Genomic DNA, 17,178 nt, shown 5'->3' with positions numbered 1-17,178 from the left:
TGGTTCTGGGCCAGAATGACCAACTCCTTGCAAACTCACTGGTTTTTATAGCACAGACCAAAGCCTGAGTGAAAAGCAGCGGCTGTGCTGGTGTGAATGAGGCTCCGCTCAGTGTGTGCCACACCCCTGCTTGAGCATCCACTTGTGTGACAGGAAAGGGGAGCCTCTCCAAAATCCCCTCCTCGTCTGTGTCCATCCTCATCCCATAGCTTTGGCTGCTCTCAACCAGGATCTCACCCTAGCAGTGGAAAGTTTCAAGTACACACCTCTCAACAGAGCACTTATGAGCAGACGTGGACTCACCTCTCGGATGTTCTCCAGTTTGAATGCTCAGTATCTTTATTTTTGTTTGACAAGCCACTTACACACCCCTACCAGAAGACTAAGCCTGGTTCTTAATCCAACTCTTTTTGTCACTTTGTTTGGTTAGCAGAGCTGATTTTAAAATAGATGAGGTTGTAAACAGAAGCAGCAAATGGTGCTTGAAGCCTCCCAGTGGGCTGTGGAGCCTCAGTGTTCCCATTGTTCCAGCCTGGAGGGAGCAGGGGCTGGAATTACGGCTGTGTGTGTCAGAGGGGACCTTCCCAGCTTCCAGGAGCCTTTTGTTTGTAGATGTAAAACATCAGCCTGCCCTTGCCCTTCCTGCTCCCTCCAGGAGATAACCCTGTTTGGGGCAATTTGCTTAACTCTGCTCTGAGCTGTCAGCAGCCCCCTCTGCCAGGAGGGATCCAGAGGGGATAAGTGTTAACACAGACCTCCAGACACATGTGGAGCTTAGCTTAACAAACCACTAGAATGACCTGTACTTTTAATAAAATACTTACAAGATTTAAAGTATTCTCATACTACTAGTGCCCTGCAGGAGTGGTCCTCATTTCCAGGGCATTGTGAAGAAACAGCCTAAAAGGCCTTGGGGAGGGATGGACAGGGCTGGTCACCTCAAGGCAAGAAGGAGCAGCTGCTCAATCCCCCTGGAAAACCTTTCCCTTTCCAGTTCTGTGCCTGGGTCCAGAGGAAAATGGCAGAAAAAAACAGAGGAAACAACTACAAATTCCCACAATTGGGGAGGTAAAGATTTACTTAAGATTTCAAGGAACGTTGGTACTTTTTTATCAGCCTGGTGCAAGGAACTTCAAATTGTCTCCTGCACAGGCTCTCAGCTGTCCTCTCTGGATACTGACTCGACTTCAGCTCAAGTCACTGCATCATGTTGTACATGGACTTGCTGTGCAGCCCCTCCAGCACTTGTGACCACACAGGGGCTGATCAGCACAGAATTTGCCTTAGTGCAAGAAAACCAAAGTGAAGCTGGGCTGGGTTTGAAAGCCAGTCATTGAACTTAACATGAGGCTTTTTCCAGTAAAATAAGCTTGAGCTCCACGTGATTGAGCAATCCCAGAAGCACAAAGACAGCCCAAACCCCAGCAGTGCTCCAGGGAGTTTGCTAACGTGTGATTGCAGTGCTAACTCTAGAAATAGGAAGTGAGCAACAGTCTGTGACCTTACCTATATTTCTGGCTTATTTCCACAGCAAAATCAAAGCCTGAAACTGATTGTCACTGCATGCTTTGCAGGCTGAGGGTGCTGTAGCCCACTGACTCCCCTCCATGCAGCTCACAGGAAACAGGCTCCACATGTGTCTGTCACCAGGCAAACCCCTTCTTTGTCCCTTGGATATGTGAAGTGTGTATGTTTGTTTTCTGGAAACATTCGTTCACCTTCCCACTTCTCTGGGGGTAGGTATTTGAGCTGGAAGGTCTCCAACCAATTTAAATAATGGCTTCTCTAATTATCTTCTTGGTGAGAGATGAGGGATGCTGGCTAGGGACAGTGCCCCACATTAACTGTGGTGGCTGCCTGGGGAAGGGGACAGAAATGACCTGCCCTTCTCCCCTGAGCACCCACACCAGAAGAGGCCAGTGACCTGGGGGATGTTGCAGCCTGAGCTTTCTGCTGTGACGAGCACCTCACCCCCCTCTGACTGCTGATCCCAAAAAGCATTAACACAAAGGTGCTCAGATAGATACTTAATAAGGAAAAGTCAGCTCTCCCACCTCTATCATGTCACCAATTTTTCTGTGATATTTGCACCATCCTGGAGCTGAAATCTCAGAGTCTCAATTTGATGGTTTGCACTTACTGAAATCTCACCTAAAAAGCTCACAAAAACTGTAGAGAAACAAAATTTTTTAAGGGAATTGAGTACAGAAGATATGTAAGTAACAAACAATGAATTAACTCTATATGTAAAGAGTCAGGAGGACTGTTGAGAAAGACAAGCCCCCTACTGCTGTTAAACCAAGGGTGCACCTGAGGGGAAAGGCCAGAGCTTTTATCCACTTAGTTCCCAATCCTCTGGTTTAAAGCACCACTATAAACCCATCTGCTCAGCAGGCAGCACATAAGGATTGAATCAATTAGTGCCACGTTATGTGACTTTGGGACCTTCATGCATTTGGAGGAAGTCTGCATTTATTGCTTGCTTCAGAAAATGATACTACCTCTATCTATCTTATTTTCCTAATAATTATTCTTTCTGTTTGCTTCTGTAATAATTAATCAAAGCACTGCTGCCTTAATGGAGTGCGAAAACCAGCCCACCCATTTATCTATCCTATAGCAGCAAACTGGCATTTGCTGTCTTAAGCAGGAAATGAGCAATTAAAAGGCAACAGGAGGATATTTTTTATTTCCCTCTCTCCTCTAGACTAATAAACATGTCAGAGTGTATGTGCTGTGTGTGTTGATTGCTTGGACAATTGGATGTGAGGCAAATAGTCCTTAAACATGATGGCAATAGATGTGCCCATTACAAATTGAAAAATCCCATTAGCTTTTCAAAATAACTAGGTTTATATCTTTTGCAGAAGCACAGGGTAAGCAAAAACCTTTTAAATTAATCAATAAGCAGTAAAATAAATTAATTTTCCCAGGCTGCTTCAACACGAAGGGATGCAGCAGCACCAGTACATGCCACGGATCACTCAGCTGGGCTACCCAGCTCATCGTGCTCATTCCAGCCTATTCAAAATTCCTGTCAAAACCACAGGGTGGATGAGACTAAAATCATTGGGCTTGTCAAGGACAGTGGCACAAGGGAGGCTGTCTGCAATGAAAGCAACAAGTACTTGGCAGTGCCCTGTGCAGGATGTGTGTGCTTCGTCTAAGGAGGGAACTTCAGGAGCCAGAGGGCAGGAGTTTGTTACGGGAGCAGCTGGGGAGCTGTGAAGGGGCTGTGGCTGCTGCCCTGGGCAGCCTGCCTGCCCTGCCAGGGTGCTCTGCCTCTGAATGCTGCCAACAGCCTGTCCCCACATCCCCCTGTGCCCACTGCCCCCCAGAGTGTCCTCGAGCACCCGGTGCACAGGACTTTCAGGGACTTTGGACAGAGCAAGCCTGTGCAGGACCTATGGCCCCCAGACCACAGACATACCTCGGCATCTTCAGTGTCAGCCCTGCCCCCAGAAATGAAAAGTGAGAGACAGAAACAGAGCAAAGTCTGAGGAAGGAACAGTGCCTAGGTGCTGATGGATTTGGCTTTGTTCTCAAGAAGCTCAACTTCACTGTGAATCAACACTAGAAAAGAATACACACACACGCTCGGAGTGGAGAAGTGAGCATGTACTGAAACAGCTTTCTCCCTAAGGCTGGTCAGTACAGTCACCCAGGGTCAGCCCTGTTCACTTTTGGGACCCCCAGAGAGCAGCTCCACCCGAGGTGCCATTCATCCAGCAGAGCTTCACCAGCCACAAGCTCCTTCTCGCCAACAGCTGAGTAGTGAGGGACCCTGGCGACTGGCTCCTAACACAGGCAGCTTCCATCAGCGTGCAAAAGGGATGGATCCAGATGTAAACTCCTGTCTGCAGAGCTGTGTGCCCACAGACTCACACTTGTGTTGCCCCTGGCTAGATCTGAGCCAGCTCCTGTGAAGAGATGGTGCCATGTGGCCGTGCCTGTGCCATGCCAGGGAAGGGGGGTTGCTTTCTGCAGCCCCTCTAATGGAAATATTTGGCTTCTGGACTGGATGTACCCACCAGCTCAGAGCACAGGCAGAGTCAGCTCATGCCTGTCCCCACCAAGCTCAGTCTGCACTGGAGATCTGGAGATCTGCACTCCCTTTCCAACCACTCACCATAGCTCAGCCTTTTGTTCACTTTAGGAAGGAATAAAATTTAAGATGACTAGATTGCATAATTTATGCTATTGGAAAGCACTAACATAAGCATTAACAAAAAATATACTCACAATGTTTAATAGATCATTGTTAAGAACTACATGAATAAAATTACAGCTTTGCACAGAGCAAGTGATTTTATCTGCATTTGTTCCAGTTGCTGGGCCTTGAGCACAAGCAGTTCAGAGGCACCCGTGTTCTGCTTTCCAGCAGTGAAACAGCACTCAAATGCCAGTCCAAGCATTAATTAATGGATGTTAAATCAAACTACATTTCATCTAGGTTTTGGACACTTGTTCAGTTGTTTCTGCTCAGGCTGCAGTAGCTGGAATTCTCTCTCCCTCGTTTGTGTCCCTACCCAAAACAATTAGCCTGCTCCTGGCTCAGCCTGAACTACAGCCGTGCCTAAGGAGGAGGAGGGAGGGGAGAAGAGCCTGTCAAACAGGATTATTCACCAAAAAAACAGCTAAGTGGATTTAAAATTGCAACCTGTCACTGCCTGCTGCAAGTCATTTAGGAGGAGCTGGAAACTAGAATAACAATTTTATCAAGAACAGAAAACCTAAGCAGAAAGCAAAAGGAGAGAGCTGGACCTGGCTGGGGGCAGGAAAGGGGCTGGAGAGCTCAGGTCAGAGCAGTTCTGACCAGTGTGGTGTGAGAATGATGCCTGCAAACCCAGACAAAGAACAGCAAAATACAGAGAGAATACAGAATGTTGTGTGTATTTATATATTCTATGAAATACAGAACTAGATATAATAGGTATTACATATAGAAACGGTGACAACATGAATGACCTTAGAAACCACAACTAGAATATCTTTATCCCGGCCAATGCAGATACCAGTTTTTATCTTCTGAAACTGGCAATTGGAAAGCTTTCCCTCTTGGCCATAGCAAGGCTTTCTTGGACTAAATGAGAAGAAAAACATGCTATCCTTCCATATCAACAGTCATAAAAATCCTATTAGAAAATGAGAATGACTATACCTACCGTTAGAAACAGGAGACGTGAAAATCTCTTTGCATGTTGAAGATACTCCTAGGTTAGAATAAAAGAATAGTATGGACAAGCTCTACAAACCACAGTCCAAGCATGACACAGGTCTCATAGCTAGACTGTGGATAGAAAAAATTTGGAAGTCTTAAACCACAAATCAGCGTGACAGACTGATTGGTAAGGCAGGGCAGGTGCAAGGCACGGTCTGACAACTCACCGTTCAGCAGAGACATGTCCCCTCTTCCTCAGCTGCAGAGCAGGTTTCGGGAGCTCCAGACACTGCTGGCCAGAGCAGAGGGATTCCTCTGGGTCTCCTGCTGGGCGAGAGGCACTGCTGGAGCCAAAAACCTCTCCTTCTCCTTCCTTCTGTTGCTTGAAAGGTTCTTTTTATTTAATGATGTGACCCAGCAATGAGAACATGAACTGGGAACAGAAAGGAGAACATGAGCAAGCCCAGGGATTAAATGGCAATGCTTATGACCCTGTTCAACCCCCGCACTGAGACCTGCAGGACGAAGCCAGGATCTCTCCACTGAACCCCACGGACACAACCAGGGCTTAGCCACATATATCAGATTACAGGATATTGGTCCTGAACTAGTCTTGAACCAATGATCTAATCTCATTACCAATCCTGAGTCACCCAGCTCCAGCAGGAGCACTTAGAGTACTTTGTCTTTCATAAAAACATCCTGGAAAGGCACAGTATGTTTGTGATACACTCTCATTATTTCTGCAGATGTACTGATGGCAGAAAGAAGTCTTACAAGTCTCAGGCCTCTCTTGCTCAAACTGAAGATGTAAGAAAAGCATAAACAGCTTGAGATTTTGGTCCTCTACTAGACTGGGTCCTAACTTTGAATTCTCTCCAGGATAGTTGGTGCTGAGAGCTAGGGTTTTGCTCAAGTGCTGGTATCTGACAAAGCTTCCTTGTAGCTCTGAGACCTACAAGGGATCTGCCCTGAAGAAGCAAAAAACAGGAAAGCAAAAGAAAAAAATACATTCTTCAGGAAATAGCTTGTAGCAGTAGTCCTTGGGTCTAGTTTTACAGTTCTCAGAGCAAAGTCTCATGGATTTTGTCCAAAACAATGGAGGAGGAGAGCCCATTCTGTTACTCAGTGTATTGCAATGATTTCCTCCTTGAGCTCAAACTGTCATCTGCTGATGAGCAAACATCCCAGAGCACTGCAGCCGAGTCCCTGGAGATCCTCAGTACAGAGAGAAAAAGGCAATTTAAAGAAGTATTTTGTTATTTGAGCGAATACTAACACTAGTTTATAAAATAACAGCAGAAAGACAATTTCTGCTGTTAGAAATTTCTGGATGAATCCATTTTAGACACTACTAGGCAATCATTTTACCACAGTCCCCTATTTTTCACTGGTAGCTGCTGTGCTGAGGCTGTACTCCACAACAGCTCTCTCTGGCAGCTTTCTTGCCTCTTCTCTTCCCAGACAGTTTGCAGGTACTCGTGCTGGGTGGCTGAGGGTCTGGCTCTGCTCCCCCCTGTGCCATAGGAGCTGGCAGCAGAGCTGGGTGCTGTGCTCAGTGCCCTCAGCAGTGTCTGGGCAGCACAGAGCAGGGCTGCTGAAGGACAGCCCTGCTGGCCGGGCACAGCGCTCCGGGACAGCCCTGCCCACCTCAGCCTCCTGCCCACAGCCTGGGCTGCCAGGACAGAGCTCCCTCCAAACTCCAGCCTAGGTGCTGGAGTCCATCTTCTAAATGCTTAGAGCTCATTTGGGAACATCACACGGCACCATGCAAACTTGCCTCTTGCTGAGTCTCAGCCCTTGATCTGCTTTTATTTTGGATATGCAAAGAGCGCAGCACGAGGTCCTAACAGGTCTGGTATCATCAGAGAAGGCAAGAAAAACAAAACCAGAAGCTATAAGCACTGTCTCACTTTGACTGAGTGTCAGAAAAATTACTGTCAGCAGTTTGAAAGTGGTAGGACCAAGCAAGCACTGAGGGATCCATCCCCCCTCCCCGTGCCACCGCTCTGCACCAGGCCGGCTGCGCCCGGGGCAGGGCAGGACCAGCTCTCGTGTTACCCTTCTGCTGGAAGTGGCCACTTGGACTTTTTGTTTTGCACTGTGAGCGAAGTGGACAGTGTGTCCTCTGTCCTCTAAAACGGTTCCTTTGTCAAGAATCGAATTCAAATGTCTGCCTCAGCTGCTCTCTTAAATTCTCATCCACAAAGTATGAAGCAGCAGCGGTTATCTGCTGAATTAAGTAGCTCAGCTAAAAGAATCACATATATTGTTCCCAGTCAACAGACACTATGAATAGATTTTATGTAAAATTACCGGGAATGCATAAGCCATTTTGCCAAATGTTATGGAATTTCTTATCCCAAGCCTTGTGTGAAATGTAATTTATGTTCAGATACTGACAGCTGAATCATACTCTGCATTTATATAGTGTTTTACACATGCAAACTGCCATAAAACATTAATTAAGCAATAGATTTCCTAATGCTGAAAAAGTACCCTTACAACAGGCTCAGTGTGTCAAGGGATCAGGTCCTGCTGTCAATGCTGGAATATGGTTTACAGAACTTCATTGTAGCATGAGTTCAAATATTGGCATAGCTGGAACATTCAATGGCTTTTTACACAGGTGAGGAGGAGTAGGAGCAGTAGTTTGGTCTTCACCCTCACTGAGCTTTACTTTTAAATGTTACTTTGGCTACTAACATGTTTAAAAAATAAGTACCTGCAGTAAGAATGCAGCCTATCTATTTGTAGAGTCATGGTACATCTACAACACAGAGACAGCACTGCTGTTGACGGGGGTTTTGCTCATGGCCCAGTCTGGAGGCTCTGGTGTCCGCAGCATGAGCCACGAGCATGACCAGGGCGGGGGGAAGCCTCCTGTCCTCTCCCTGCACCGTGCTCACAGCTTGCAGCTGCGGCTCTGCCTCCTGGAGGATGATCTGATCCTCTGTCAGTGTCCAGTAACCTCTTCTGCCGGTGCTCGTGGAAGCAAGCTTAGTTTAAATGCACTGGTTTATCACTAGATGCCAATCTTGTCCTCCCTAGGCTGATACCCGCGGCAGATCCCCACCCCGAGGCACAGGGCACACAGCTCCCAGCCTGCTGAGCTCCTGTCCGCACGCTGCAGCAGCAGCGCCCTGCCCTGCCCTGCCCTGCCCTGCCGGGGGGATCCCAGCCCGCCGCTCCAAGCTGCATCCGCGGGATGCTGGGTCTGGCACCTCACACGGGCTGGCAGACCCACCCTTGCTGCTGCTGCTGCTCCAGCCGCGGCGTTTCGCTGCTGCTGCTACTCGCTAGTTCTGTTTATTGGTCAGAAAAATCGTAAGCTTTGGCTGGAGCCAGCCTGAGTCAGCACCACACCTTGTGAAACGCCCCAGGTACCAAGTGCTCTCCACTTCCCCCCACTCCCTGCAGCCCAGGACACTTTCCGCCCCCGGCGTGGGGCAGGACTCAGTTTCGGGGTGGGATCTGCAGCCCCTGCCCGCAGCGCCCGGCCCTGGCAGGGCTGCGCTCAGCCGGAGCCAAGGCCACTGCCGGGTGCTGAACACAAGGACGGTCCGACAAGCCCGCATCCCTCAGGAGCCCCGCATCCCTCAGGAGCCCCGCCTTGCCCGGGCGGGCGGGAGAGCGGTGCGGGAGCGGGGCAGCCCCTTCCCCAGAGCCGTACCCCGGCTGGGGGTGAATCCCCCCAGCAGACGCACGTGGAACAGGGATCGCAGACACAGGTAACCCGGAGTGAAACTACACGGGAAATGGATTATTTTTTTTTTTTTTAACCTTTCTCTGCCCACCTGCCTCAGCAGCCCTTCCTGGTGAGGGAGGTGTTTTCACAGGAGAGTCTTTACTCGGGAAGACAAGGAGCTCTAGCAGCATTATTTTAAGCAATGACAGAGCAGAACGAGCTCACAGAGAACTGGCACATTCCTTCCAGATCCCAGCAACCAAGACAGTCCCAAACCCTCCTCCAACTGCCCCTCCAGGCTGTGCAGACCCCAAACTGTCCTTGCTTTAGGTGCTGTGCACTATAGAGCTGGATGGTTTCATTAAGGAAAAAAAAGATCAATAAAACACTATTTTTCATTTATTTGTTACTGCAGCCATGAATGTTCGACGAAGTTTACTTTCCTGTTCTCATGTGTCTGTTTATATTTGCAGAAGGATTCAATCTGATGTAAACTACGAAATATGTTGTTTACTGTACAAAGGCAGGTACCCAGGCATTAGTCAACAGCGAAATCAAAACTGACTCTTTCATGTATATTTGCGTTAGTCAGTCATCTCAGTATCAGCACACCTGGCTGAATACTACAATGCTGCATTAAACAGTCTGGGAAAGCATCTAGAGGACAACAACCTGCTCAGAAACTTAGACTAATCCAGACACAAAGATGACCAAACCACACCAGTGTACACTGTTCCCAGTTTTGTCCCAAGAAGTGTACTGGGGGTGCCATCTTCAATGGTGTATATAATTTTAACTTTTATCTTACCATTACACAGAGTCTGCTCATGGGGTGAAGTAGCCTGCAGGCTTCAGTAGTAGGGTGAAACCAAGCAAAAAATCCTGAAGTACAGATGAAAACTGAATCTCTCTGCCCATCTTGACAGCCTGTTTTGCTTACACTGTTAAAATGCCACATCTGTTTCATACATACTAAGAGAACCTCAAAGTTCACCTCTTTTTGAGCAAACAAGAACTGGCCCAAATGAAGAGAAGCATTGTGAAGGATTAATTGGAAGAGATACTAGGACCAGATATCTTGCTTGTTGTTTGTATGTGGGACAAACAAGTAAAATTCAATTTTGTTCCTGTAAATAAAGTAATGTGGGTTGTTTTCCTGACCTGATGCCATGTTGCTCCACTTCCATTCACGATTCCCAGGTAAGTCACAATCCACTCGACAGAGAACTGTGGGATCTGTTGCTATGAGGCTACTGCAGGTCCCTCACCCTTGACAAGTGATGGTCTGCGAAGAGAATTTACATTTGAAGTAATTTTTAGTTTGGTCTTTCCAGAATATTTTTCTAGCTCGGGGTGTGTTTTACTACTTATGACAAAGGATACAGAAACACCCACTTCATTCAGTGGGTGATAATATTTGATATGAATTGTTGCAGTTAAGGACTGCAGAGAGGCCTCCAGCAAACTCAGAGCTGGGGGCAAGGAGTCTGCCTGCCCAGAGCCGGCCAGGGCTGAAGCCCCAGGGGAGCAGCAGGTTCCTGGCAGGACAGCCAGCCTTCCAACAGATCCTGCCAGGGCTGTGGTCACAGCAGCATTCCTGACTGCCCCGCCTGACAATCTGGGACTGGCTCGCAGATCAGGCGCTATCACCATCCCCATGTCTTATCTGCTCCTTCTCCTGATCTGTCAGTGCAGCAGGGCCTGTTTGTGCTGGGCCCTGGCCTGCAGCCAGGCTTGGGGGGGTTACCTGCAGAGGCCAGGTGTTGCAAGAGTCCCTTGGCTCCTACAGGCACCTTCGTCTGGCCCAGCAGCTGAAGGTCTGCGAGATGAAACCATGCTCAGGCTGCTGACACAATCAGGGGTCAGTCCCAATGAACCCTCCAACCTTGACGAGCCACAAACAACCCACAGCTGCTAGAAGCAGCAGCCCTTTTAAAGCAATCAGCAAACAGGGCAGGGTGTTAAAGTGGAGGACTTTAAGAGATCTGAAGTTTACTGAGGCTGCAAATAGTTGACATCAGCCTTGGGTCTTGTTTTCTCTCAAAAAACCCTTATCTCCTTTGTTGATACATTTACACCAAAATTACTTCAAAATACTCAAATACAAGTCTGCACACATCAAGAATAACAATAAATATTTAAACTCAAATGTTTTCAGTTAGCCAAGATGTAGCAAAAGAACTCTGCTGGTTACCTCAGAAGAGTATAAACACCAAATAAAGAACAGCCCAAGTTTCAGAGCCGAAATGGCGCCATCCTTTCTAAAATCTTGTCTCACCTACTCTTCTCAGATGACTGAAGAGTGAAATTGTACAACTGGCACTGAAATGGTTTTCAGTGACCTGCCATGTGGTCGTCACCACGGCTGCCAAATCTGGCACGGCTGTTCCAGAAGCTGCCATTGCCCATATGGCCACCAAGCTCGCAGAGATTTGCTGAGCTTGCAGTCTGCCTGAGCAGTACTGAACAAAGCTCAACTGAGCAGGCAGTTCCTCTTGTCTAGTTGTTTGTTTGTTTTTTTCTCTTGCAGTTCTCTTGCAGTCTTAAGGGCTCAGTCAGGATGAGGCTGAAGGACCCATGGCTTGTCTGTCTTCCTGAGGCCTTGAGATGCTCAGCTTCCTGGACACTGTGAATATTTTATGGATTTGTAGCAAATGCCTAAAAATGGGTGCATTTTCGGTGAGCTCCTGCAAGTCTAGTAACATCATCATTCCTGAAAAAATCATGTGGGATACATTAGAACAGAGAGCAAGACATGCTTGTGTAGCAGCTTTCTCTTGCACAGCTCTTACCATGACTACAAAACAAAAGCAGGCAAAAGGCCTTGCTGGTTACTCTGCACATTCATTTGGCTTTGAGGCTTTGACTGTTCACAGGTTGTTGTGTGATGCTTTTTGAACCCGGAGACACAAACTGCAGCTTATCTTTCACAGCCATGGCCATCAGATAAATGCTATTTTAAGTCTCCTTCAGTATTAGCCAATCTGGCCCAGGAGCCTAAAGGATAAAATATGATAACACAGGGCAGAGAGGAGTGAGTCAGTCAGCAAATCTCCTAAGGTAAATTCACATTTTACCACATATGTCCTTGGAGGTTGGATAAGAGAAGTTTTTCCACACCCAGCTCAGTTTGTTGCAATCAATGTTCCTAACATGGCATCTCCCCTTTGTAGCCAATGTGAAGGTTCACAGCACAGAGTGTCAAAAAGGAGAGTTGGGGTTTAAATATATTCACTTTGCAAAGACCTGCTCTGATTTAAGGCTCAGTTTCCTCCATTCCTCTTCCAACTGAGCCTACACTAGAGGCTACAAGAAAGCTGGCAAAACCAGAAAGGTGTGGTCGAGCCCCTTGTGCCAGGTCAGCTCTCTTGGCCTCACCTGACAGAGGGTGTTGGGATGACTTGGCTGGCCCTGTGCTCCAGCACTGAGGGAGCTGTGTCACAGCAGGGCACATGGTGGGTGTAGACATTGTCAGCTGGGGATGGTGAAGCCACCAGGTGCTCCACCTGAATCCAGAAGCAGATACATTGTCCACATGTCCAAAACATAGTAGGAGAAAGACTGCCAGGAAAAGAAAGAGTCCACTTGACAGCTGTGTCATGGTAATTTGAACTATAAGAAAACAAGCACTGGCAGCTACTAATTTCTTACTTGCTTTTTAGGGTTAGTCAAAGTACACCACAAAACCCTGTTCAGCAGATAGATACTTAGATTAAATGACACTCTAGGGGAAATTCTATGCTGTCCATTGTAAACTACAAACACCCCTAAGAATTAAAACCTTTAATATGTTTTGCTATGTTTAAATCCTTTTTTCTTGTTAAGGAATGGAATAGGTATTTCTATTTCTCTTGTTGTGGTCCACGGGGGAAAGAGATTCACTTGCCTCTCCCATCTACAGGCCCCTTCCTCACACTAGTTCCACAGTATCTACAGAAAAGCTACAGGATCGCTGGTTTGTTGGGTTCAATGTTGACTCCATAATATTCACAGGAGTTACAGACAATGAAAAAAGAATGGAATCCAACTCAGGTTTTATCTAGGAGATCTCCTTCTATCAATGTACTCTCATTTTTTAAAATAAGTGTGTTTCTCTCACAGTTAGTTAGTGAAAAAAATCTCCAGACCTTAATAACTGCCAAGATGTAAACCCACAACTTTACACCACCCATCTGAGGCCAAAGGAAGTCTGTTATGGTCATTCCTCACGTGGACAAAAAGACCATAACCTGCTGACCTGCAAACACCACTCTGTGCTTCTTTAGGCCTCCTGGGAATCTCCCATCTGGCTCACAAAACACCAAGATCCAGCTGAGTGTTCATTCCTCGCTGCCGTTTGCCAGGAGAGCCTGGCAGGCAATGGTCTGTGCTCCCGGTCAGAAGATGGAGGAATTTAAGAGTGAGAACTTTGCAAACTGTAACTTTTTGCTGTACCTGAATGCTACTTCCAGTAGTTAGTACTGAGATGTGATACCGTGCCCGTGGGTCAATGAAGCAAGTGCATTTTTCTGCAGGAGGGCTTTTGCTGCAGACAGGAAGTTTATTTTTTGAATTAGTCACCGGTTTCACTCCCTGCTGATTATACCATTGTCATTAACACACAATAGCACTGTTTCCATGCAAGTGCTATCAAGATTGCATTGATGGTTCCAAAAGCTGTTTCACTACACCTACACACACTCGACTGTTGCACATAGTAGCAGATAAGTGCTCTCCCTTTGTTTCGTATGCTTATCTAAGCCCTAATCTTCATCACCTTTCATGTAAACTGCTACTGCGGTGAATAGAAGGGGGCTGATAACTAATAAAGAACACGAATAATGTGAACTTTGGCAATGACGTATAATTGGACTCTGAACATCACATCTAGGAGTGGGATACAAACATGCTGTTGAACACATCTTCTGTAAAGAAAACCAAAGCGGCAGGATGACACAAATTCAAGTGAGATGGTAAGTAACCAGTTCTGGCAGCACAGGCTATTTTTTCAAGTGATAAGATCTCTGGCAGGAGGCTTGATGGAAATAATGAACCTTTTTCTTCTGTGCATGTGTCATTTTTTCTTCCCCTCTTCCTTATATTTTATTTACACCCACCAGCAGCTGCTATTATCTCTTGAAAAACCAAACCGGAGTATTCTGCGTCTGAGCCTCAGTGCGGCGGGAAGTCCCGGAGGGGCCAGGTTTCCCGGAGGGGCCAGGTTTCCCGGAGGGGCCAGGTTTCCCGGAGCCGCGCCCACAGCCTGGCTGAGGAGCCACGGAAAAGGATGACTCGGCAGAGAGAGCAGCTCCTGCTCAGGAGGTGGCTGGCAAAGGGAGACGCTCAGCTGGTTGAGTCAGGGGAGAAACCAGCTCATCCCACTGCAAACACATCCAATGACAGCGCTGGCAGCACCTTTGGCCTGACTCACTGAACAATTTGTCTTATCAGTTCCTTTCTGATTGTCTGGGTGTAGAGCAGATGGAACAGTTTCACTTACACTAAAACGAGCCTACCCCTGGAATCACCCTGACTGACTATCTCATTTAGCTCCATCTGGAGACATTTGGATTCTAGAATAACAATACCTCATGCCCCTGGATTAAGATAAACAGCCATGAGGCAGGCTTGCTTCAGATACGTATTCACACAGAGAATTACCAACAGTAACTCAAGGTGCAGACAAGTTAATTATATTTAATTACTGTTGGGATGCCAGATTATTTTTTATGAAGAGTTTTGAAAGGTCTTTTCTCTTTTAAATATGAATCTTCTGGGATGCAGAAAAGGAAGTGCACTGTTATAAACATCCACGTCACCTGGACACAGAACCATGCAGCTTTTTGCAGAGCTTTCTGGGCAGAGCATGAGAGCAGAACACTTAATTATAGCAACATATTTCATTACCTTCTCATCAGAATTTAGGGTTACTTGTATGGGAAAGAGGAAGAATTAAATAGGAGAAGTAAAGATAGGGCAGAGATCTTCAACCCCCCATTGCCAGGATGTGGACAGATTTTCACAAGCAGTCAGCTGCTTCCACTGTTACATGTTTGTACCCACCACATAAAGCTTTCTTGCTGATTTTTGGTTAAAGCTTGCCAGCAAATGTTTAGGGCTGAGGACTGAGTTCCTCTCTTGCACAGTGCTGAGTATACTACCACTATCCAACAGGAGCAGCCCCAATTAAATTAGTAAAGCTAAGGTAACTTTTTCAGAAGAGAGGCACAGGGAATGTCAGTGCCAATACTGTTATACAGTGTTGTGACAAATGTAACCAAAACCACTCCTTGCTACTATTAAAGAGGAGAGAGGGGCTCCTCTTGATCTAATATCCACACAAAAACCTTAAAAATGCTATTGTTTATCAGTTATTAAAGCTTGCAAATACCTCAACATGCAAGTAAGTCAATGTTTGTGCTCAGGTCACCTTCTCCTTCCTCAACTCCCATGAAAGGAACCCCAACCAACCTAAATCATCCTGCTGGTGAATCCAAAATATAGACTTCTTTGTACACCACTGAATTAAAAACTAACTCAGGCCCAGAAAACTTGCTCAAATCATATACTGAATAAACACTGAAAAATTTCTCCAGATCTGTGCAGTGCCAGAAAACACCTAGTGTAATTCTGTACCTTGAACTCTTTGAGATTGCTTTATCTTCTTAGTTTCCCCTCAGTAATTATTCTCCCTTTGCCTGAAGGTTTACTGCTAACATTAATGTCACACACTAACAGTAGGGGAGTGACAGAATCGATACTGAATCTTCTCAGTTTAATTGTTTTATATTGGATTATGAACCAGTTAAGTTATTAAAACTTAACTGAACTGTAACATCTCTCTGTTATATCCAGGGAACATTCCAGCTATTGGGAAGTACAATGGCTGCATGCAGTATTCCTAGGCCATGACTTTACTCAGGATTTTCTCAGCAGCAGTGATGAATTGAGACATTCTTGCACCCTTTAGTTCTGCTGAAACGAGGATCAATTCGCTATTGAGCTTTTCTCATTTGGCCCCAGTGGCCCATAAGCAGTTAAGCAGAACCCACTCCTGAAGGGCCTTTTCCCACCCCAGAGCAGCTGATTGCTGTGATCCTTACACCATGGACCTACAAGCTGCTGCTCTACACCTGAGAGCAAAGCAGGGTATCAAGTCCATCAGTCACCGCTGCCACAGAGAAAAGGAGGGAACAAAGTACGTGGAACTGCATCTTCATCTTGGGAGGCAAGGTGTTACATAAATGTAACATATATGTTAGGAAATGATGATGATGATATTTTCAAAGCATCTACTCTAATCAAAGCCACACATCTCCTACAGATTCCAGCTGTGTTTCATTTACAGAAGCTCAGGCCTTCCAAAATTCAGAAGCCACACGGGGTGTACCCTGCAGCTCAACCCACTGCTCACATCATCCTCCTTTTCCACAGCTACAGCACAGTTTTTCTACAGAATTCCCATCAAAAAAAGCTCAGTGGTCCTTAACCAGACCTCAGGAGGGTATATTCCCCTTTGCTAACACCAACCCTGTCTGGGAGCTAATCCCAGAGCTGTAAGTGGTTTGTGCCTCTTTAAAGAAGGACTGCCAGAGGAGCTGGTTAGAAGGTCCCTGCAGTAACACCAGGAGATCTTTACCTATTCTTATAGCATTAAATCTTGTTATCAGACATTTATAAGCTTTCATGGTACTGAAGGATTTTGGATATCACATCTGTTACTGATTTAAGCTACATCGAAGTTTAGTTGTTGCCTATAATAAGTGAAAAAAAAACACAAACCCACAACCTAAAACCAAAAAGCCAACCCCACACTGCTTTATCGTTCTAGGATCCTGGTACTTGTACAAAGGCAACTGTAGCAGCAGAAGCTAATTACTATGATGCAAGGAAATAATCTTAGCTTGTATGAGTGATTCTACTGAATGAGCAGAGTTAACACAGTAGAAGTTAGTTATATATGTAAATACTGTGTGGTAAACTGCTTAGTAACCAAATCTATGCTTTTCAGCTTATTTAAATTTTGACATTTCCAAGATAGTATCAAATAATCTTGAAATTGGTTTTGAAATATGCTTGATTGTTTTGAAAATCAAATTAATACTGCCAGCTGTATGATAATTATATTTTGGGTGGATTCTGCTGAATTGTAATGCTTCCATGTTGTCCAAACTGAGTTTGTTTCAGGACAATTTTCATTAATTCCTGAGAGTATAAACCACAGTACCAGTCAGGAAGTACAACAGCCCAATACAAGGTGCTTCATAATTCAAAAATGATATGCTGAATACTCTTGTGATTTATTTAACTTAAACATCTAAGCCCTTGGCCAAGGATTTTCAACCTTTTC

This window comes from Apus apus, chromosome 8 (genome assembly GCF_020740795.1).
Source record: "Apus apus isolate bApuApu2 chromosome 8, bApuApu2.pri.cur, whole genome shotgun sequence".
Classification (NCBI taxonomy): domain Eukaryota; kingdom Metazoa; phylum Chordata; class Aves; order Apodiformes; family Apodidae; genus Apus; species Apus apus.
This window is presented reverse-complemented; position numbering follows the sequence as displayed.